At 44.4% G+C, this 21,459-nt stretch overlaps 2 long non-coding RNA genes across 3 annotated transcripts in view; one reads left to right on the top strand and one right to left on the bottom strand.

The window, feature by feature from the left end:
• Positions 1 to 2,044: 2,044 nt before the first annotated feature.
• Positions 2,045 to 21,459, top strand: part of LOC310754406 — a 65,982-nt gene continuing 46,567 nt past the window's right edge. Inside the window, exons 1-3 of one of the 2 annotated variants that reach the window (XR_014543809.1) lie at positions 2,045 to 2,172; positions 15,484 to 15,576; positions 16,572 to 17,279. This is a non-coding gene — a long non-coding RNA (uncharacterized lncRNA). Of the gene's footprint in view, positions 2,173 to 15,483; positions 15,577 to 16,571; positions 17,280 to 21,459 lie in introns of those variants that run through there. The other variant, XR_014543808.1, reaches the window with a different exon arrangement.
• Positions 17,371 to 19,865, bottom strand: LOC310754374. The gene is made up of 2 exons (XR_014543775.1): positions 19,690 to 19,865; positions 17,371 to 17,790 (listed from the first exon to the last, which is right to left on the bottom strand). It is a non-coding gene; the product is annotated as an uncharacterized lncRNA (long non-coding RNA).

Raw genomic sequence — 21,459 nt, 5'->3', positions numbered from 1 at the left:
AGAGAAGCAAGCAAAAATAAAATAAAATCATCACTTGAACACGGTAACCTGCAAGCACAACATATTAATCAAATTTTTATAGCTGAACTGTGAGCAAAACGGCACCCTGATGGTTAGAGATGCTTTTCCTCTTTCTCCTTCCTGGAGTTGTTATCTTGATCACTCGAGGGCCTGACAGGATGTCGGGGACAAGTAATGCTAACTTGCATCTATGTCGAGATGCAAAAATGCTTTCAATCACCACCTCCAGAATACGTTTGCACCTTTAAAGAACTCATTTCTTTGCCACCATAGTTGCAAACTGGGTAGCTCTGGGCATTTGTTAGACTTCGAGATGCACTGTCGAAAATTATGGTGTTGCAAACATTTGACACAAATGTTGTGTGGCAATAGTTGTCAGGCACAGAAACCTTCACCTCAGGAAAAAAAAGAAAAGAAAGTACAAGGCTACACGAGTGTGCAAAGGCCAGGAAAAAAATGACATCTTGCTAAATAATATAGGGATCCTGAATTCAGTGAAGATGGGCGGAGGAAATTCTCTGCTGAAAACTGAAGAAGGTTGATGCTGAAGTTTGAGCCATGAAAATGCTGTTGCTTTCTCTTGGGACTGATAATAATTTCAAAAACAGCAACAACTCTATTATTCTTTGCAACTTTGGAATGGGATTATTAAAGCCATTCTAACAATTAGCAAATTCAACCACCACCCGATGGTGGCTTCCTACGCAATCATTCCCCTGACAATAGTAACTACAAGTGAAACCTGCAACACAATGTTGCAGAGTGGCAGGATCCTGTTCAGGATTCCAGCAAGCCATTGCACTTTCCCAAGATACTCCATTCCATCCCTCCTCCCCACCTTTCTATTTATACCCCTGCTCAACAGTCAGGTAGCAACTCATAACAACTATCTGTGCTCAGTCATCATCAGGCTGTTTTGTGTTTTTTGCTCTATAGAGAGATAAAGAGTCCCTTACCTTTCCTGCCCTGATCTGGCCACAGTGATCCATGCAACGGTCACCTCCAGGCTTGACTACTGTAACTTGCTCTATGTGGGGCTGCCCTTGAAGTTGTCGCAGAAACTCCAGCAGGTGCAGAATGCCGCGGCGAGGCTCCTTATGAGGTCCTTGCCATGGGACCACATTCACCCAGTGCTTTTCCAGCTGCACTGGGTCCCGGTGGAGTACAGGGTCAGGTTTAAGGTGCTGGTTTTGACCTTTAAAGCCCTTTGTGGCCTAGGACCCTCGTACCTACGGGACCACCTCTCCTGGTATGCTCCGCGGAGGACCTTAAGGTTCATAAATAGCAAGGAAGATTATCCTCAACCAGAGCCAGGGCCTTTTCAACACTGGCTGCGGCCTGGTGGAACGCTCTGCCTCATGAGACCAGGGTCCTGTGGGATCTGATTTCTTTCCAAAGGGCCTGTAAGACAGAGTTGTTCCACCTGGCCTTTGGCTTGGAATCAGCTTCATCCTCCCCCCCCCCTTTCCTTTTCCTTCTGTGATGGAACCCCTATTTGGGGACTTCCCTGGCTTTTTTCTGGCCCACGTGGGACCAGTCTGGATAGTTGGCCTTGGTGAAGATTTGATGTTTTCTCCCCCCAAACAGTTTTTGATCTGGGCTTCCACTGAAATGAGGCTGCATTTTAAGTTGTACTTTAATCCTGTTTTTAAGTTGTATTTTAATCAATTGTGTTTATACTTGATGTTAGCTGCCCTGATCCCGGTCTTGGTTGGGGAGGGTGGAGTAAATAAGTAAATAAATAAATAAATAAACAAATCTTGGGGTCAGCTGCAGTTCCAGATTTGAGAGGGCCACAGCACAAGATACCCAGAGCACTGGTGGAGGAACAGGGGTGTGGAGGGAGCGCACTGCCCCTGGCGGCACGATCCCAGTGGGGTGCCATTGCAGGATGCACACCACGTACCTGCGAGCAGCATGCCATGCCCCCAGGATGCACACCGGCCATGCCCCTGCCTGCTCCCCCCCCCCCGAGCTTGAATCTCCACCACTGACCCAGAGTGACTTTCTGTTCCTTCAGTCTATGCACTTGCCTTCTCCTCCAGACCCATCCAAAGTGACCACCGGGAGACAGTGCAGGGCAACTGAATGATGCAGCTCTATTTCCCTACTACGGTCCCTGCCACACCTGTCTCTCTTCTTTTGGGTCAGGTATGTGGATGTTTTGCTTTCTGTTTGATTGTCATTATTTGCAGTGCTGTTTAGAGCAGTGGTGGGCAGCATGAAGGGGCAGTGCCACACACCTGACCTCCTGGCAGCAGGTTCACCGTTGTTTATCAGATTTTCTGTTGCATACCATTTGACCCAACCTGGATCTTTCAATCATCATCTGACACCCCTTCTTCATGTGCCCCCTCCGTCAGAGGAGTGGCAACACAAGATTGGGCCTTTTCTGTGGTGGCTCCCCATTTGTGGAATGCTTTCCCCAGGTAGACTTGCCTGGCACCTTCATTACATATCTTTAGGCACCAGAAAAAGACATTCCTAGAGCCTGGATAGCTGAGTTGGTTAGAGCATGGCACTGTTAACACCTAAGTTGCAGGTTCAATCCCCGTGTGGGACAGCTGCATATTCTTGCATTGCAGGGAGTTGGACTAGATGATCCTCAGGGTCCCTTTCAACTCTACAATTCTATGATTCTCCTCTCCCAGGCCTTTGGCTAATTAAACAACAACAACAGGGAGGGGTGGGGCAGTTGGGCTATTGGTGGAGTCCAGAGGTGCCAAATTCGAGCCGTTGGTGCATCACTGCTGCTTCTCCCTCTTCCTCTCCTTTATGGAAAGTAGTAGCAAGTTCACTGCTGGGAGACTATTTGCATGGCAGAATACCTCCTCACTGACCTTCCTGGTTTCTAGGTAGATATGGATATTCTATATCATTGCTCTTGTTGAATTTTGCTGTTGGCTGCCTTGTGCATCTCATCGTCATTAGAGAACAGACAGGATACAAAGAGTATATAGTCAGCAAAAACAAGACCTGGAGCTGACTGTGGCTCAGATCATCAGCTTCTTATAGCAAAATTCAAGCTTAAACTGAAGAAAGTAGGAAAAACCACTGGGCCGGTAAGATACAATTTAAATCAAATCCCTTATGAATACACAGTGGAAGTGAGGAACAGGTTTAAGGATTTAGATTTGGTGGACAGAGTGCCTGAAGAACTATGGATGGAGGCTCGCAACATTATACAGGAGGCAGCAACGAAAACCATCCCAATGAAAAGGAAATGCAAGAAAGCAAAGTGGCTGTCCAATGAGGCCTTACAAATAGTGGGGGAGAGAAGGCAAGCAAAATGCGAGGGAGATAGTGAAAGATACAGGAAATTGAATGCAGATTTCCAAAGAATAGCAAGGAGAGACAAGAAGGCCTTCTTAAATGAGCAATGCAAAGAAATAGAGGAAAGCAATAGAATGGGAAGAACCAGAGATCTGTTCAAGAAAATTGGAGATATGAAACATTTCGTACAAAGATTACCATAATAAAGGACAAAAGTGGAAAGGACCTAACAGAAGCAGAAGACATCAAGAACAGGTGGCAAGAATACACAGAGGAATTATACCAGAAAGATATAGATGTCTCATATACCCCAGGTAGTGTGGTTGCTGACCTTGAGCCAGACATCCTGGAGAGTGAAGTCAAATGGGCCTTAGAAAGCACTGCAAATAACAAGGCCAGTGGAAGTGATGGTATTCCAGCTGAACTATTTTAATTTTTAAAAGATGATGCTGTTAAGGTGCTACGCTCAATATGCCAGCAAGTTTGGAAAACTCAGCAGTGGCCAGAAGATTGGAGAAGATCAGTCTACATCCCAATCCCAAAGAAGGGCAGTGCCAAAGAATGCTCCAACTACCGCACAATTGCACTCATTTCACACGCTAGCAAGGTTATGCTTAAAATTCTACAAGGAAGGCTCAAGCAGTATGTGGACCGAGAACTTCCAGAAGTGCAAGCTGGATTTAGAAGAGGCAGAGGAACCAGAGACCAAATTGCAAACATGCGCTGGATTATGGAGAAAGCTAGAGAGTTCCAGAAAGGCATCTACTTCTGCTTCATTGACTATGCAAAAGCCTTTGACTGTGTTGACCATAGCAAACTATGGCAAGTTCTTAAAGAAATGGGAGTGCCTGATCACCTCATCTGTCTCCTGAGAAATCTCTATGTGGGACAAGAAGCTACAGTTAGAACTGGATATGGAACAACTGATTGGTTCAAAATTGGGAAAGGAGTATGACAAGGCTGTATTTTGTCTCCCTGCTTATTTAACTTATATGCAGAACTCATCATGCGAAAGGCTGGGCTGGATGAATCCCTAGCCGGAATTAAGATCGCCGGAAGAAATATCAACTACCTCAGATATGCAGATGACACAACCTTGATGGCAGAAAGTGAGGAGGAATTAAAGAACCTTTTAATGAGGGTGAAAGAGGAGAGTGCAAAATATGGTCTGAAGCTCAACATCAAAAAAACGAAGATCATGGCCACTGGTCCCATCACCTCCTGGCAAATAGAAGGGGAAGAAATGGAAGCAGTGAGAGATTTTACTTTCTTGGGCTCCATGATCACTGCAGATGGTGGCAGCAGCCACGAAATTAAAAGACGCCTGCTTCTTGGGAGAAGGGCAATGACAGGCCTAGACAGCACCTTGAGAAGTAGAGACGTCACCTTGCCAACAAAGGTTCGTATAGTTAAAGCTATGGCTTTCCCAGTAGTGATGTATGGAAGTGAGAGCTGGACCATAAAGAAGGCTGATCGCCGAAGAATTGATGCTTTTGAATTATGGTGCTGGAGGAGACTCTTGAGAGTCCCATGGACTGCAAGAAGATCAAACCTCTCCATTCTTAAGGAAATCAGCCCTGAGTGCTCACTGGAAGGACAGATCATGAAGCTGAGGCTCCAGTACTTTGGCCACCTCATGAGAAGACTCCCTGGAGAAGACCCTGATGTTGGGAAAGATGGAGGGCACAAGGAGAAGGGGGCGACAGAGGACGAGATGGTTGGATAGTGTTTTCGAGGTTACCAGCATGAGTTTGACCAAACTGTGGGAGGCAGTGGAGGACAGAGGTGCCTGGCGTGCTCTGGTCCATGGGGTCACAAAGAGTCGGACACGACTAAATGACTAAACAACAACAACAATAAACAATACCCTGTTACTTAGCTGAACTGCAGCATGGCCCCAGCGTAGTTTTGATGAAACCTAGCCTTGATAAAAGCAACAGTGGGAAATGGGAGGAGGCAGGGGAGGAACTGAAAATATTTATAATTACGGATATTCAGCTTTCCTAGCTGACCAGAAGCACAGAAAATCTAACCATATTTCCTGCGAGGGAAGTGGATCCTCAAAGGAACTTGCCTCTTTTATATCCGCAGGGTGGCCTGATTCTTGAAAATGCCACAGTTGTGCTAAACACGATTTGAGATTGCATATGAGGGAGGAAGCAGTGATAAAGGACTTCTCATGCCATAATGAGAACCAGTCGCAGGGCTCCATTTTATTCGTCTCAAATGCTTCAGAAAATTGGATTTTTATTAAGTTTTTGCACCTTAATTTCCTCTCCCCACATTCCTACAAAGGATTATTACATAAAACACTGGTTTAAAAGCTGCTGCACAGCCGGAAGGAAGACAGTCTGTGCAGTTCGAGATGTTTTATTGGTTTCTGTGAACATTAGGCATGGTGTTCGTACCGGCCACCTACCAGCAGACCGAGACAAGGAAAAAATTAAGTCTGTGCCGCAGCAGTAATAATTAAAAGGCTTAGCAGCATAACTTTCCATCCCCTCTCCCCTCTGACCTTAGGTTTAAACTCTCCCCCCCCCCAAGGTTTGCTTATCTCTAATTTTTTTTGTCACTACTTTCAATACCCTTCTTCGTTCCTATTCTTTTCGACTTATGGAAAGCTTAATTAAGTTTAAGTCACCTTTGGTGCACCTTTTAGATCTTCAGTTTTTGTTCCCCTCCCTTATTTTAGGGTTGCTTTAAAGCCTTTTCCAACCTGTATTCCATGTAATATAGAAAACTAGTAGTTATTTTTTTCCAACAGCTGCTGGCCAACCCATCATTTTTTAAAAAACTGGGTTGTTGGCTAAAAACCCAGGGTGGTCACTTGGTGTTTGTTCATTGGTTTGATCATGATTAGGAGATTGAAAAAATAATATAATATAATATAATATAATAATAATATTTATTTACAATCTGTACACCATTTCATTGTCAAAACCTCTAAGCAGTTTACATAGAAAATTACCTATATTCATTTATGAAACATGGAACAGCCTGAACCACAAAAACATCACAAAAAAGATTGGGGCTGAAGTAAGTCCCACGGAATTTCTGAGGGGACGTGTCTAGAATCACACTATCAACCTAGTACAGTCATACTTTGGGTTAAAGATGCTTCAGGTTGAGCGTTTTCAGGTTGCGTTCCACAGCAACCCGGAAGTAACAGAATGGGTTACTTCTGGGTTTCGCCACTCGCACATGCGCAGACGCTCAAAATGACGTCACGCGCATGCGCAGAAGCGATGAATCGCGACCCGTGCATGCGCAGACACAAGTTGCGTTCTGCTCAGGATGCAAACGGAGCTCCGGAACGGATCCCGTTCGCATCCAGAGGTACCACTGTAGTGCTTGAGTGAAATGTGTGTTTGCTAAGAGAAATAGACAGTTCATATCAATATTGCATATAACACATGCATGTTTGCACACGGATGCATGTGTGTGGATACATACATACATCTGCTGAAAACTGCATAATAATAATAATAATAATAATAATAATAATAATAATAATAATTATTATTATTATTATTATTATTATTATTTATACACCCTCCCCAGCCAAGGCATGAGCAGCTTGGCTGCTCAGAGCAGCTTACAAGCAATAATAAAAACAAGTTGAATGATTACAACTTAAAAACAAAATTAAAATGCAACATTAAAATATTGAAACATTAAAATATTAAAATGTAGCCGCCTCACAGGAGAAGGAAAAGAAAAAAGAAAGAGAGGGAGGGAATCAAATTGGCTCCAAGCCAAAGGCCAGGTGGAACAACTCTGTCTTACAGGCCCTGCGGAAAGAAATCAGATCCTGCAGGGCCCTGGTCTCATGAGGCAGAGTGTTCCACCAGGCCGGAGCCAGAGTTGAAAAGGCCCTGGCTCTGGTTGAAGCCAATCTAACTTCTTTAGGGCCCGGGACCACTAGGGTGTTGCTATTTATGGACCTTGAGGCTCTCCGTGGGGCATACCGGGAGAGGCGGTCCCGTAGGTACGAGGGTCCTAGGCCATGAAGGGCTTTAAAGGTCAAAAGCAGCACCTTAAATCTGACCCTGTACTCCACCGGGAGCCAGTGCAGCTGGAAAAGCACTGGATGAATATGCTCCCATGGCAGAGACCCCGTGAGGAGCCTCGCTGCAGCATTCTGCACCCGCTGGAGTTTCTGGGACAGCTTCAAGGGCAGCCCCGCGTAGAGCGAATTACAGTAGTCAAGCCTGGAGATGACCGTTGCATGGATCACTGTGGCCAGGTCAGGGCGGGAAAGGTAAGGGACCAACTGTTTGATGCGGCGAAGGTGGAAAAATGTCGCCTTGGCTGTTGCTGTAACTTGTGCCTCCATGGAAAGGGAGGCGTCAAGGATTACACCCAAACTCTTAACGGAAGGCAATGGCACTAATTGGGCCCCCGCAAGAAAAGGGAGTTGGTCCCTCATCTCCATGCCATCCCGACCTAGCCATAGGACCTCTGTCTTCGAAGGATTTAGTTTCAATCAGCTCCCATGAAACTATCCAGCCACAGCTGAGTCGGTGTGGCCATCCATCAGCAAATAGAGCTGAGTGTCATCAGCATATTGGTGACAGCCTAGCCCAAACCTCCAGATAATCTGGGCAAACATAAAGATGTTAAAAAGTCTCGGGGAGAGAATTGCGCCCTGCGGCACTCCACACACCAAGGAGTGGCGTGACGACATTTCCCTCCCTAGTACCACCCTCTGTCCCCGACCAGAGATAAAAGAGCACAGCCAGTTACGAGCTATGCCCTGTATCCCCACGTCTGCGAGGCGGTGGTCCAGAAGATCATGATTGACCATGTCAAAGGCTGCTGACAAATCTAAAAGAATCACCAGTCCTGACCCGCCTTGATCCAGTTGTCTACGGAGATCATCTGTTAGGGCAACCAGAGCCGTCTCGGTCCCAAAACCAGGACGGAAACTGGACTGAAATGGATCTAAAGCCGATGTTTCCTCCAGAAACCTACCAAGCTGTTCGGCAACCGCTCTCTCAATTACCTTACCCAGATATGGAAGATTTGAAACTGGGCGGTAATTGGGTAGGTCTAAGGGATCTAATACAGGGACGCGGGTGGCGCTGTGGGTAATACCTCAGCGCGTAGGACTTGCTGATCGTCAGGTCGGCGGTTCGAATCCCCACGGTGGGGTGCGCTCCCGTTGCTCGGTCCCAGTGCCTGCCAACCTAGCAGTTCGAAAGCACCCCCGGGTGCAAGTAGATAAATAGGGACCGCTTACTAGCGGGAAGGTAAACGGCGTTTCCGTGTGCTGCGCTGGTTCGCCAGATGCAGCTTGTCACGCTGGCCATGTGACCCGGAAGTGTCTTCGGACAGCGCTGGCCCCCGGCCTCTTAAGTGAGATGGGCGCACAACCCTAGAGTCGGACACGACTGGCCCGTACGGGCAGGGGTACCTTTACTTTACCTAAGGGATCTAATGAAGTTTTCTTTAAGAGTGGACACACCACTGCTTCCTTCAGTTCCCCTGGGAATGTTCCCGTGTCAAGGGACAAATTGATAATTTCAACCAGGGGGTCCGCGCAACATCTGGACACTCCCTAATCAGCCAAGATGGGCACGGATCAAGGAGGCAGGTGGTGGGCCTACCAACTTGGAGGAATCTATCCACATCAGCAGGGAGTATCCGTTCGAAATGGTCCAACACTGGACCTGAAGTCAGTCGAGGGGCCTCCAGTTCATTCACTGTATCTAAATTGGCAGGGAGGTCACGGCGGAGCAACAGGACTTTCTCTGCAAAAAAGCTCACGTATGCCTCACAGCTATGGGTCGAATTTGTGCTTAAATTTGGTTGTCCTCCTAAGGACGTTATTGACCTAATTATTCTAAATAGTTGTGCCGGGTGAGAGCTAGCGGATGCAATGGAAGCTGCAAAGTAAGATGAAGAGGCAAGAGAAAACGAAGGGAAGAAGACAAAACTTTTGCCAAAGCTTTCTTCCCTCTGGCTCCCGTTCCTGATCACCTCTCTCTTCCTTCCCCTGTCACCTTGAACCCTTAGTACTTCTACCCTCCCTTCTGCTCCTCCCATTTCTTCTCTTCCTTTCCTTTTCGGTGGCTTTGAAACCTATTTTTCAATTCACACTTCTTAGAAATTTGCAGTTATCTAAGTAAAGGGTACAAAACATGCACATTTTAGAGGGAAGCATGCATACAAGTGCATATATTAATGAAAATAACTTGTAAAAATGCAGTATGTTAGGGGGGATTGCTTGCATAAATGAGCATATTAGGAATATGGGTCAAATAAATTAATAATTGTATTCCTCCCATTCCTCCCAAAGGAGCCCCAAGGTGGCAAATGCAAAAATGTTACAGCAATAAAATAAAATAAAATAAAATTATTCAAAACATTTGAAAACAATCACATATCCTCACAGGGAGCTGCCACCAAGAAGGCCCTACTATGGCTCAGTGCCAGCCAGGCTGCAGCCAGTGCAAGCACCACAGACAAGGCCTCACAATAAGGCCTGAGAAGATTGATATTGTGCTCCTTTAGGTATATATGTGGAGAAATTGTTGGGAAACTGTGTACGTGTAGCTACTCACACAGAGTCAGTTAAGGTTTGGCAGACAGCCAGAAGGCAATCTGAAGAAGTAAGTCTGCCTGGTGATAACAGAGACATGGAGACCGCTCTGATTGGTCAAGCTCTCTCAAGGGAGTGATAATGGCCTACTAACTGGAATGTGTTAGTTCAGAGGTTCAGAGGTTCAGAGTTCTGTGTCAGTGTAGGAGTTGTGAGTCCTGTCAGAGAGAGCTAGCAAAAGATCCATGTTCTGTTCGTGTAAATAGTCCACTGTATATAATAAACACCTAACTACAAGTTCCTGGTTCCTGCTTCGTCTATCCTGTCTGCAGCCAAGTCGCCAATTGCTTCCGTGGATTCTGCGTGTACTCTGCTAGGTCTGGCTAAGGTCCTGCAACTAGTCAGAAAGCTGCGAAACACCAGTAGGTTTTGCCAATAGAAATGAATGTTAATGAGGACATTTAAAAAATGCAAACTGCTGCAGAAATGTGGAGAACCAAATTTAAGATTGAAAAAAAAGAGAAACAGAGAGAAATCAAAATTTACAAATTCATCAATTGCTTTTTATGAGTAGATATCCCCAGTCTGCCAGTAGGCTAGTATACCAATCCATAATTATATCTGCATACGAATGAGCACTCATTGTGGCATTCCAAGGTAGAGGCTTGTGCTCCTACTCAATAGTAAATGCCCCTGCTGCATGTCATTTGTTCTGTCTCCTGTTGCCCTTTTGTAACCATGTTTGTTATTGTTTCTATTATCAGTGAATTGTTTGTAATATTTGCAGTTACTTTAGAAAAGCTTTAGAGAAGCTGTGGTTGTGCAAGAAAAGTCTGGAAAGCAATTCATACCATCACCACCACCCCACACAGAGATATGGACATTTAGCAGTCCATCTGGATACACATTGACCTTTAGTAGGAAATGATGGAAATAGGGGTGGAAATGGGTCAGTAAGTAGCATTAAAAGAGTTTTGTTTTGTTTTGGGGACTTCCGGGTTGGCGCCATCGCCGAATGGCGGACTCCCTCCGAGCTCCGGAGGGAGCCGGCTCGGCAGGGGCTGGGTTTTACCGCACCGGCGATGCGGGGACCCTTAGAAACCACGGCCACGGGGGCCGTGGACTTGGAGACTCGGCTAGCACCGCTAGCGCCCTCCCGACTCGTGAAGGAGCCTTTTTAAAGGCTACGGATCGGGTGCCGGGGAGAAGCGTGGTGCTTTGAGTCCTCTGCCATCCCTGCCGAGCGAAGCCGCATGCCATCCGGCGGAGAGCGCTGACTTCTTCCATTGAGAATTTGGACTTTTAACAACAACCCGTGAGTAAATTGGAAATCGGGTTTAAAAGAAGAAAAATTTTTTGGATTTGAGACGAGCGGGGGGGGATCTAAAAAGGAAGTCAGTCCCCCTCCCTATTGTAGACATTTTAAAACAAGGATTGGGAAGCCAAGGCCCAAAAAGAACGGTATCTTTGCTAAAATCAAGAATTCCATGATGGGAAAGTACAAGAATTGTGCTGGAGGAAGAATTGAAGGAGAAGGAAAATGCACCCCCCTCCCTGGGAACCGGGGCGATTGAGGAGTGAGCCTGGTGAAAAGAGCCGGTGATTTTGACAGCTGTCAAAGTAGCTGTCAAAGTCGGAATTTTAAAGAGGATTTTATTACAAGGACCTGGCTGGTCAAATTTGTTACAACTTGATATAATTTGTTAAGACTCGAATACAAAATGGCGAAAATACGGAGAACAATCGGATTTTTGGAAACAAAGTCACAACAACCCCCCTAGAGGAGCTTCGGGACATTACAAAGATGGGCGTAAGCCGGGAAAAATACAACACTTCGGAATTTCACAGAACTGGTTATCTCCTGGGAAAGCTGCAAAACTGAAACTGAATCTCGTCTACAGGGTGTTTAGACTAAAAGGAGACAACAGAATACTTTACTGAAGAAGGAAGGGACTGAACGCAAGTTTTTGTTCCTGAATAACAACAACCCATGTAGAGTTACTAAACTTCTGAATAAGAAAGTTTTAGCAGCGGAACAAGAGGAAGCTGGACTATAACCTTGAAAGAACAATGGGGGGAATTTTATAATTTGACATTTTTAAAGATTTAGGAATTAATTTTTAAAAAGTAATCCTAAAAATGGGAAATAATTCTGCAAGGAGTTGGGGGAAAAATGGGATTGATGGACTTAAGACTTCCAGGCTGGAAACATAGATTGGAGGATAAGGGAAATTAAACCGGGGAAGGGGAGGGAGAATTAGAATCCAAAGGCTTGCAACTATTTTCTGAATTGGTTTTTTTTTTTCTAATATATTTCTTATTTTTTTATACTTTTATTCTGTGTGCTTTTACTTTAATGGGAAAAAAGGGGGACATTGTGGAAAGAAAAGGGGGCGGGCTACGGGGAGAGATCTTTTGCTTTTTTTTATCAAGGGTGTTGCATAAGGTTTGTATAAATTTAAATTTGAACAATGGGGTATATAAATTGTGCTTTAAATCAGAAACAGAACTTGTGGAAACAACAATATGAAAGGGGAATACGGTAGGGGTGGGGGAAGGGGGGAGTCCCAGAAAGTGGATGTTTGAAAATAAGGTTCTGAATGTATCTTCATAATTTCTTTTCTTCTCTTTCTGTATTTTGGAAACTTCAATAAATATTATTTTAAAAAAAAAAAAAAAAAAAGAGTTTTGTTTTGAAGCTTATCACCCTCTAGTTCTAAAGTAATATGCTTTACCCTTTGCTCATTCTTACCTTTCTAAGTATGTACATTTCACCACAGTTATCTCAAGCTCTCCTTATTCACCCTACATGTTTATGCTTTCATTATTCACTATGGCCCTGTCCAGGCATTCAAAGCATCACATGGTTAAGATTTGTGCGAGTGGAGAGCTGGGGTGCAGCCTTGCCCTTTGCATTATCTCCCTTCTGCCTGGCCCAACTGTCCTTCATGAGTTGGAGAGTGAAGGTCTGCAGTAGAGAGCCTCCTTGACCTATGTAGACTTCCCATGTGACGTAAAGCCCAAAGCAGCCTGGGTTCTACATTGCCCAGGAGTGCCTGCTATATATCTTCACCATCCAAGGTGTGATGAGTGATGGGTGTCGGTGATAAGGATAGGCATTGTTAGTCATGCTGGCCACATGACCTGGAAGCTGTTCGCCGGCTCCCTCGGCCAGTAAAGTGAGATGAGCACCATAACCCCAGAGTCGGCCACGACTGGACCTAATGGTCAGGGGTCCCTTTACCTTTACCTTTATCCCTGCAGTAATCAGGGTGGTGGGGAGAACCAGGGCAAGCAAACATAAACTGAGAGAGAGTGCTTTCAGGCAACCTCTTCTTCTGGCTTCCTTCAAGGAATTGCACTCTGTATTCAGAACTCCCTGCCTCTTGTATCCCCTACATGCCAAGCCTGCAGTTGTTGGACATCCTGTAATGAACTGAATGATGGATTTTGTGGGTAAATTGTTTTGCTTGCTGAGTGACTGTCACTCTGTTGTGATGTATATTTACAGGGAACATGTTTGTTTGCCTACAGTGGGGGAGGAGAGGATAAAAGGAAAGAAATCAATTTATATGTGATGGCATAAGACTGCTAATTTTACTAAGTGAACTTAATAGTTCCTGTAAATTCTTCCTGACACCCATTTTGCCTCCTTCAAAAGCTGCTGGATTAAATTGATGGCAGCACACACCATGGAACCAGGCAGCACCATCCCCCCCCCCCCCCCGCTAGAAGCAAGACCAAGAAAGGAGTTGAGCAAACTGTGCTAAGTGTGCCAAATCTAGAGGCTACGGTGTAGGGGGTGGGACGGATCCCATTACTTTGCATAAGACTCACTTGTCCTTTGACAGGCTCTGGTCCTTGTCACTCAACCTCTTCAAACCCGCATGGGGTCAAACTACACATTACACTGAATTAGGGATAGGCAAATCTACCAGTTTCAATATCTTGAATCCTATGGAGATATCCCTGAGGGGGTGTTTGGACGAAGAAGAATGTGAAGAACTTGCCAAGTTGGAATTAGGGAACCCTAAGGTGACTCTGGGTCACAAGAGATCTCTGAACCCAGGGAGGAACCAAGCACCTGGGAGGCATAGATCTGAACCCAGGGAAGGGACCCAGAAGACTAGTAGTAGTTAGTCCCACCATTCTCCTATCAGACTACTGCCTTCCAGCAAGGAGCTGACTTTGGCTCCTTCAGGGGAGATGGCTGAGGGCAAATCTGATATACAACCAGCCTCAACTCTGCCTTTGACACCACAAACACAGGAACACCAGCACTGGCACAAACATCCAGCCCACAAGAAGGAGTGTCTGTTTCCTTGCCAAGTCCAGGGACTCCAGTCGCTTGCCATGCCAATAGCTGTGACTTCTTTGCTCTTCAAAAAGCAGGTGAAGGGAATGTGTTGCTTGATGGATCCATGTCTTAACTTATGCTTAGCTCATGCCTTTAACCTCTCATGCACCTGATGATTCCTGTACAGTGGTACCTCAGGTTACAAACACCTTGGGTTACAAACACTTCAGGTTACAGACTCCACTAACCCGGAAGTAGTACCTCGGGTTAAGAACTTTGCCCCAGGATGAAAACAGAAATCGCACAGCAGCAACGGGAGGCCCCATTAACTAAAGTGGTACCTCAGGTTAAGAACGGTTAGAGGTTAAGAATGGACCTCTGGAATGGATTAAGTATGTAACCAGAGGTACCACTGTAATCTGTAACAGGCGTACCTCATGTGCCAATCTGACCTAAGGATTAAAGCCTTTGCCAGAACTGGAGTCATGAGTTCAAATTATTCAACTGCAGGACATTTGCTGTCTCGTGTTTCCAGCCTAGGACAAATGGACCAGTGACAGGATTTCTAGGTTCTTTTTCATTTTGTTGTATTCCTAAATTTTCAGGTATGAAGTTGGTCTGAGGGAGAAGAAATAGATGGTGATTGTGTGTATCTGTGTTATCAACAATTGTCAGCTGTTTTTCCTTTTCCTGTTATACACTTCTCTAATTCTTATTGAGAAAACTGCGCAATATAGCTAGGTTTTCTGAAAAGGGTATTTTAAAAAAGCTGAAGAACATTAAGATCACTCAACAAAGTTTTAATCAATTTTTGGCTGAGTTAGATGCGTGTCAAGTTATCCATTGTCTTTAAGACGTCCACTATGTTCTTTCACCACCTGCCATACTAGGGCGGTCAATTACCCTCACACCTTCTGCTGCCATTTAAATCATACATAGGATTGGTCCAGAGAAAGGAAAGTTTTGACAAGCCAAAGGCATTCCAGGCTCTGTGGAACAACTAAAATGGGAAGAAAACTCATTATTTTTGTGAAAGCTGGCAACTGGTTCATAACCTACTGGGCCCTTATTTTTCTCTATGTCACTTTCCAAATAAGGGAAACTTGTAGAGAACCAGTATAATATATATTTTTTATCTTAATGAATACCAACCAAGGTGGTTCCAAATTGTGTGGGAATCTGAAATGCATTGGTTCTAGTTAAAATTTATTCCTTCCAGCAGGTTGGTACTGGTTCCACCCAAAAGAACAACAGATACATCTCACCATTTTAGGCACTGCATATTAAAATGACAAATACATTGGTGCAACTGAGAGATCCAAGCGGTGTTTTTTCTCTCTCTCAACAGAATCTGTTAACAATTGCTATGCTTAACTTCTTCTAAAGACAATGAAATGGAAGATATTCATAAGAGATTGTGCAGAAAGAAAGTCGTTTCCAGGTGAGCTTAGCAACCTGTCAGATTGTGAGATTTCATATATAGATAAGTTATATGAGTCTGGCCTGGAGAATTATATGGGAGGAATCATAAGATGGGGAAGAGAGGCCTTTCAACCTTGCAATAGAAGGGCAGCATAATCATTAAGGCAAAAGGAAAATGGCATTCTTCATGCGGGAATTGAGGTGGGGGGGGGCTGTCTCCAATCCCCGAAGGAAGTTTACCTGCCCAGACCCTATTGAGCCTATCAAATTTTAATGGGGATATGGTTTAAAAATAAGTTTGCTCACAGTTTCTCTTGCAGCTGATGAAGTGAGTTTCTGTATTTCATATAAATGTTATATGGTCCCTGGAGAGAGGCTGTAGATTAGTGATAGAGGACAAGTCTTGCACGCAAAAGGGCCCAGTTTCAATCCCTGGCTAGAAGGATCAAATAATAGATGAGTTGAAAGCCCTCTAAGCTGGGCTAATTAGACAAATAGCAGCTTGTTAACTTTCTTAAACTTACATTGTTTCTCTGAAACTCGACCTGTTCCCTGCACAAGCCCAGGTAAACAGAATTGGGGGTCCAATGCATAGATAAGATAGGAGGACAGGTTTGGATTTGTTAGCCACTAGGGGATGTTCTGGAAAAAGTCAGGCCTGTGCAAAACATGACCTGACTGCTTCAGCTTAATAGAGAAGAGGTTTCAATGTGACTTTTAAACTCACTGCTGAGGAAAAAGCAACAGGGGCTAGGGATAAGGATGGGTAGGTATGCCAATTTTAGTTTCTTTTTGCTTTTAGTTTTTTTAGTCTTGAGTTCAGTTCTCCACATTTTCACATCAGTTTGCAGTTGTCATTTTTAATTCCTCATGGAAATTCTTCAGCATTTTAGTGCAAGTTTCACCCAATATTTACCTGTCTGGAAACTGAATTTTGAAGGATGGCTGCGTCAGTTTTTGTATCATTCTGGAAAGTGCAAATTAGGTAATGTAATTAAGTAAGTTTGCCTTTAGATGTGAGCTGAGGATGTGATTCAGTTTGGACTGAGGCTGAAAATGTTTCTGAACATCCAAATGGAAATGGATGTGGTGGGGATGTGCTTCTCAACAATTAGTTCTGTGTCTGTTCATTGCCACTCGTCTAGTGATCCCTCAAGGGTGGAAGGATGTGTCTTGTTATTCCTTGGATCTATAGTTTTTAAAAGTTATGTCTATTGCCATGGGGGGGGGGGACAACACTGACTCATAAAATGCATGCCACCAGGGGTGATGTGGACCCTTCCATCTTTGCTTCTGCTTGGGGGCTGTTTGTGATTTATATGACCAAACTATCTCGGGGTTGGCACATTCCCACTAAATACGAGTTTATTTGGTAACATTCATGAATATTTGGCATGTCTGGTAGAAGGAAGAATCTTGTATTGCACTAAGGAATATATTTTAAGGCATTCATTTTTTAAAGCTTTTTACAAATATTTTGATTATCTTATTATCTTGCAATTTTATTTTTCCTGCTGTTAAGTACAGACAGGGTGAAACTACAGCACTGGCAGCTAACTACAATGAGCCCTTCGTATTTTTTCCCTCTCTATTAAGGCCACTTACTTTTAAGGAAAGAGCTGGTGCTGTGATTGCAATAACTTGTATGTGATATTTTATATGTATGTATTGTATCCTTATCTGTATATATTTTAATTCTACTATAAATGTCTTGCCTTCCATTCTGTGTTACTTCTTCAAATCTTGGAACCCCCTTCTTTTCTCAACTAATAAAACCTGCTATTTAAAAAACAACAACCCCCAATGCCATCTGTTTTCGGGGAAACTTAATAATTTTAAATATTTATAATTTGCAGTTCTGAAAACTGGCGTGCTTTGACTAACTCTTAAGAACATAAGAAAAGGCTGTTAGATCAAGCCAGTGGTCCATGTAGTCCAGAATCCTGTTCTCACAATGGCAACCAGATCCCTTTAGGAAGCCTGCAAGCAGGGTATGTGCGCAACGGCACTCTGCGCATCTGTGAGTCCCAGAAACTGGGGTTCAGAGGCATACGGTTTCTGCCAGTGGAGGTAGAACTTGGCCACCATGGCTAGCAGCTGTTGATAGCCTTGTTTGTTCTCCATGAATTTGTTCAATCCTCTTTTAAAGCTATTGAAGTTGGTGGGCATCACTGCCTTCTGTGGAAGGGAGTTCCAGAGTTCAACTATGAAGAAGTGCTTTCTTTTGTCTGTCCTAGTGTTATGAGAGAGAGACAGAGAGAGAGAGAGAGAGAGAGAGAGAGAGAGAGAGAGAATTTTTATCCATTTCTCGATGCCATCCATGCTTATAAAAACTTCTGTCACTTGTCCTCTTACCTAGGTAAAGTAAAGGGACCCCTGACCATTAGGTCCAGTCGTGGCCGACTCTGGGGTTGCAGCGCTCATCTCGCTTTATTGGCCGAGGGAGCCGGCGTACAGCTTCTGGGTCATGTGGCCAGCATGACTAAGCCACTTCTGGCGAACCAGAGCAGCACGCGGAAACGCAGTTTACCTTCCCGCCAGAGCGGTACCTATTTATCTACATGCACTTTGACATGCTTTTGAACTGCTAGGTTGGCAGGAGCAGGGACCGAGCAACGGGAGCTCACCCCATCGCGGGGATTCAAACCGCCGACCTTCTGATCAGCAAGTCCTAACCTCTGTGGTTTAACCCACAGCGCCACCTGCGTCCCTTCTTACCTACTACCTCCTACCTATTTCCCTAAACTAAAAAGTCCCAGATGCTGCAACCTTTCCTCATTGGGGAGTCACTCCATCCTCTTGACCATTAACCATTTACAGAACCTTTTCCAACTCTGCAATATCCTTTTTGAGGTGAGTTGACCAGAACTGTACATAGCATTCAAAATGCAATTGCACCAGAGATTTGTATAACACCATTATGATATTGGCAGATTTATTTTCAGTTCCTTTGCTAACGATCCCTCGCATGGAATTTGCCTTTTTCACAGCTGCCACACACTGGGTTTTGAATTGTCTTAATTGGTATTTCTTTGTGATTTATATTGTAATGGCCATTGGCTATAAACAATAAAGATCTGACGGACTGACATTTGGAGTGGGTTGACAAATATAGGTGTTTACATGCTAAAGCTAGAAGCCTACAAGCCAAAATGTGGGTGTTGGAATGCTTGGGCTTAAATAAGATAAATATCAGGGGTGTGCAGCAGCCAGAAGATTCATATTGTATCTGTAGCATTTGGAAGTAGCCCGAGCTGTTTTGGATTTGCTCTGTGACATTCCAATTCAGTTTGTTATTTGAATCTGATCTGTTAACTCTGGCAATGCCAGACTGGTGACTTAATGCTGGGAACATAGCAATGCTACTCCCCACCTGATCAAAATGAGCATTCATGTGTAGGAAAGTGACCTTGTAGCCAAAAAGAAAATCAAGGAGGCATTCAAGGACGAAGTATACATTTGTTGTAATGGCTGGTGTTGTTTTGTTGTCGTTTAGTCATGTCCGACTCTTCGTGGCCCCATGGGACCAGAGCACACCAGGCACTTCTGTTTTCCACTGCCTCCCGCAGCTTGGTCAAACTCATGCTGGTAGCTTCAAGAACACTGTCCAACCATCTCATCCTCTGTCGTCCCCTTCTCCTTGTGCCCTCCATCTTTCCCAACATCAGGGTCTTCTCCAGGGAGTCTTCTCTTCTCATGAGGTGGCCAAAGTATTGGAGCCTCAGCTTCAGGATCTGTCCTTCCAGTGAGCACTCAGGGCTGATTTCCTTAAGAATGGATATGTTTGATCTTCTTGCAGTCCATGGGACTCTCAAGAGTCTCCTATAGCACCATAGTTCAAAAGCATTCATTCTTCTGCGATCAGCCTTCTTTATGGTCCAGCTCTCACTTCCATACATCACTACTGAGAAAACCATAGCTTTAACTATACGGACCTTTGTCAGCAAGGTGATATCTCTGCTTTTTAGGATGCTATCTAGGTTTGTCATTGCTTTTCTCCCAAGAAGCAGTTGTCTTTTAATTTCGTGACTGCTGTCACCATCTGCAGTGATCATGGAACCCAAGAAAGTAAAATCTCTTAAAATGTAAAATGTAAAATCTCTTAAAAAGTAAAATGGCTGGTGTTAGTTACCTTCAAATATGTTCAGTAAATGCATGCTCCAGTTTCAACAAATGTCTAAAGTGCTCTGTCTGAAGACAGTTGACCAAGGAACCAACCAGAGGGATGGACTCGGCCTGAAGTGTTGGCCAAGACCTGGTGTGAGGCATGTTGTTGGATCAGTGGTCACAGTGCTATCAAATGAAAAATGAAACTTCTCAGAAATGAGAAGTTTAGTAAAATGGAAGTTAAAAGGCAAAGCTTAGGGAATTCCTGAAAAACCAAAGTAATAGAAACTTGGCTAGAATATATACCACAGATCAGGAAAGTTACCACCTGATCCCAAAAGCTACGACCACCAACTAACATAGCAATCCTAACTAAAGAAAGCAGAAGTACCTCACACCAATGTAAGTTTCCCCATTCTAAATGCTGCTCAGGAGTCTCTGTGTAGGGCTACTCCTGTCTGAGCCAGCAGGTGATTATGGGTGGTTGGTTTGATGATTGGGTCATAGGTCACATGACTGAGCTGAATGGGGTTTGAAATAGGTGTAAGTACCTCCTTGCCCCATCTCACCCTCACCACTCCCCCCAAAACACCTCTTTGCAGAGGTGACTTATGCTGATGTAAGTTCTGCATGAGCCCCAGTTGAGCTGGAGTGAGGGATTTATGCCAGCTGAACCCTATATCTTCCAAGTGCCCAGGGAAAAAAGGGACACCCCACCTTTTCATGCTTGCACTGTGCACTCACCTTGACAAAAGTTCTTTTTGGGGGTTGTGATCTTTCATGGTAACCCAAAAACACATGGCCCCCAACAACTTTTTGCAATGTTAAAAGTTGGACAGTATGGAACCCTGGCTCAGCCAGGTAACCCCAGGATCCAATGAATCTAAATTTTCTCATCCCAACATATTTTGGGTTTGGATTGCACTGTTAAGATTGCTTGAAAAGAGAATGAAACTGATAGCCTTCCACTGATAGCTTCTAATCGTGATGTCTATATGCTATGCACATGTTTCAGAAGTACAATGGTTGGCCATTGTAGGACAGAGAATACTGGACTGGATAGGGGCCTTTGCATGGATCCAGCAGAGCTCTTCTTATAATCCAAGAGTGCTATGCCTTCATCCTATTGACCTGGTCCATCCTCTAGGCCAGGGGTTGCCAACTCCCAAGAGACCGCAGTCTACTGACAAAATTAGAAACTGACAGAGATCTACCGCCTTTTGGGGGGCTCAGGTCAAAGTTGTTGAGCTTTTTTGAGGGAGGAAGAAAGCCCCAATTTTTGAGAATTCAAGCCTAAGCTCAAGGGGAAAGGGGGAACAACAACTCACCAACAGCCGCACTGAGTAAACTCCGTCTTCCATTCTGCAAATAGTGCAACAATGGAGGGCGGGGTGAGAAGGCAGGGCTGGATTCTATTTTATCAATGCTAAGGAAAGGGACCCAGCGATCGACTTCAGTCTTCCAAAACCTCCCGGGGATCAACCAGTAGATCGCGATCACCCTGTTGGACATCCCTGCTCTAGGTCATCAAACTTCTAAAATTTGAAGCCCAATTTCGAAAACCCTGACTCATTCTTCATCTTATTAGCATTTCTGTCTTGCAACCAGAGTGAGCCCGTGCAGAGATGTCTATGCCAATATTTTGATTGTTAGGAATCCAATGACTTTGATAATTGAGGGTAGTTATTGAGTTTATCCCAAATAGCCTTCTGCAGTGTATGTAAGGAATTTAATTCTGTGTTTAATTTAATTGTCAAATGGAATCCATGGTTGTTGTGGTTTAAAGCATTTATTA

Source organism: Podarcis filfolensis (genome assembly GCF_964270895.1).
Source record: "Podarcis filfolensis genome assembly, chromosome: Z".
Taxonomy (NCBI): Eukaryota; Metazoa; Chordata; class Lepidosauria; order Squamata; family Lacertidae; genus Podarcis; species Podarcis filfolensis.
Note: the sequence above shows the minus strand (reverse complement) of the source record. Positions and strands in the feature narration are given on the sequence as shown.